General features: G+C 38.5%; 1 protein-coding gene across 1 annotated transcript in view; it reads right to left on the bottom strand.

Annotated features, from left to right (window-relative positions):
* Positions 1-1,187: 1,187 nt before the first annotated feature.
* LOC107659105 (centrosome-associated protein CEP250-like) overlaps positions 1,188-2,594 on the bottom strand; it is a 165,803-nt gene continuing 164,396 nt past the window's right edge. The window contains exon 27 of the mRNA XM_016447933.1: positions 1,188-1,657. The gene's annotated coding sequence lies outside the window, so the exon portion shown is untranslated. The remainder of the gene's footprint in view (positions 1,658-2,594) is intronic.

The raw sequence follows: 2,594 nt of genomic DNA, 5'->3' as shown, positions 1-2,594 counted from the left end.
TTCACAGTAGAATGTTCATTAAATATGAAGTATTGCATGTCAGCAAATTTAATTTGAAAGACAAAAATAAATCAGCAGCTGATGTCAGTATATACATGAACATGACGGGTATCAGATACTTAGTGCAGAGCTATTCGGAAATGAATCGGGTTTCATCAACAGATGAGATCTCATAATTTCTAAGGCGAGTATCCAGATAAACAGTCCAGTTTAGACATGAATTCTCATGCTGGTCCAGGTTTGTTTATGCTCTTTGTTGCTCAAGTGCCGGTGAAGCTGGTTGAAAGTCTTGATGGCTGAGGCAGGAAAAACAGCTTAACGCAGTATTAAGACAGTCTTAACTGGTCTCCTAGTTTGGTTTTAGGTATTTTTTGGCTGGTCAGGCTGGAAGAGACCAGTTGAAGCTTAGACCAGCAAACCATCTTAGACTGGTTTAAGCTGTATCAGCAAGTGACCCAACTGACCTTACGACAGCAATTACTTAACCGCTGCTGCTTTTCAAGGGTGGGTGTACTTTATATCCGTCAAACAAAATGACATTGTGAGTCGGTGATGTACATGAAAATGATGTACTTGATGACTTTGGAATAAATTGCCTCAAATCATTGTGCAGAAAAACAGAAAGCACAGGCTTTTGTATCAGGTTATTATGCTGAAATACTAAATATAATGGTAGAAGATGAGAAAATAGTGAAATTACCAGGGAAAATCTAGCCAGGTGTGAAGAAGTCAGACAGTTGATGTCATAAATATTGACATTAAAGCAGGAAAGTTATGTAATGGACGCTTTCTGCAGATGCAAACAGGACAAATGCATTTTTTGTGTGTTTTTCTATGAATGTCAATGTCCTAAAGAACGACAAGTGCTATTTATCACTTGTATTATGTTAAAATTCTGGATATAATTATGTCAACTGATCCTAAATGAATTCAATACAATTAACCCAAAATCACACTCTGAGGAAAAAAATCAGGTAAAAACAGTAAACCTTTAACATTAATACTTTTCACACATTACAAAAAAGTAAACATGAGAACATGATTTTTAAAACTAAATTTAAACATGATGTTTAAAACTAACTTTTTAATGAACTCAAAACGTATTTTTAAAACATCTGTTTTTCACAAAATGTGAATATTATAAACAGTGTTTTAAATATTTTTACAACATTTTTGTGTGTGCTTTTCTGAAGCTCAGACAGTAGAGCATGGCAATAACAACAGAAAGATCAAAATTCACATGCTTGAACTACTTGGGGTCTGTGCACCTGCCTTTAACCTTGAAAAATCTGTATTCTACTATTCCTTTCCTTTGAGCAAACATAGAGATGTTTTGCTTTTGGACGATCATTCAGAAGCTTATTTGTTCATGCAGTCTACAATTCAGTCAGTTTGACAGACAAAAGTCAGAGAATTGATTTGATTGGCTATTTGGGCCGTCAGTCATTTATCTGTCGTAAGGTCAATTATCAGCCATCATTTGATAATCATGTTTTTCTAGAACTCATTGTGTCAGTGATTAAGAAGGGATCCAACAGACAGTTGGTTTGCTGAAAACCGTTCTGTAGCCATTGACGTCGATCCAGACACAGGCACTGACTGGCACAGACTTGCGCTGCAGGTGGTCAGGAAGTGCTTTCTTCTTCCTCTTTCTTCACTGTAAGAACAAACATGCAATTTTATTTACAGCCACCTCATAAACGAGCTTCAATGGGCTCCTCCAATTAACTAAACAACTGTTATTTCCAGACATATCCATCATAATTACACTCTCGCACATGACATTGGCAGATAAATATTCTATTCTAGCTGCATCTCTCTCTCTTTCTTGGCTGCCTTTGGCTTCTTCCTACCTCTGCTTTTGATTTCTGAGAGCACTGAAGGTCTGAACACTGTTGCGTGGAAGATGAAAGGTCAAAGGCTACCGATGAATTCTATGGCACGTTCCCCAGATATAATGAGCACTCTCATTCTTGAACAGTTCATCAAGGTTTTTAGTCGAGCCTTATGCTCTCTGTGCAAAACAAATCCGGCTTATTAGCCAAATATGTATCTCTTTTTTTGCACCGTCTCTGTGGCTGCATGCATATTTCACCCTTTATTTAAGGAGAAAATCACTGTTCCTCGCATTCCCCGAACTCTTCACTGTCTGCGTCAGACAGCTTAGCATATACAATGGGCTCATTGGCGACTTCAGCGGCATGGCTAATGCGAGACCTTTTGCGCTGCTTAATTCCGGAAGGATAAACAGGCTCGCGCATGCAAAATTATTCAAACACAGATAATTAACCGAGGAAACAATCAGCTGTATGAATAATAATCCACAGTGGTAGATATTATAACTTTAGAGCATGAGAATAAGATGGATGTGGGTACCTTGGGCATGAGCTTATCAAATAAGGCTCGGTAAATGTACCCTGAATGAAATGAGTCAATCATTTTAATGTGCAAGAGAAGCCCTGAGGAGAACAAATAAGCAATCACTACATCACGCAGGGCGAGCAAATGAACCTGCTGCACAATTAGGCAGGGTCACATTCGGCGAGGGCTGCGAGCACTCCATGTGCTAATGAGCTCTGTGCGTGTCAGGGAAA

This window comes from Sinocyclocheilus anshuiensis, unplaced genomic scaffold (genome assembly GCF_001515605.1).
Source record: "Sinocyclocheilus anshuiensis isolate Anshui unplaced genomic scaffold, SAMN03320099.WGS_v1.1 scaffold87, whole genome shotgun sequence".
NCBI classification, from domain to species: domain Eukaryota; kingdom Metazoa; phylum Chordata; class Actinopteri; order Cypriniformes; family Cyprinidae; genus Sinocyclocheilus; species Sinocyclocheilus anshuiensis.
The sequence above is the reverse complement of the archived record's forward strand: the minus strand, read 5'-3'. Positions and strand labels throughout refer to the sequence as shown.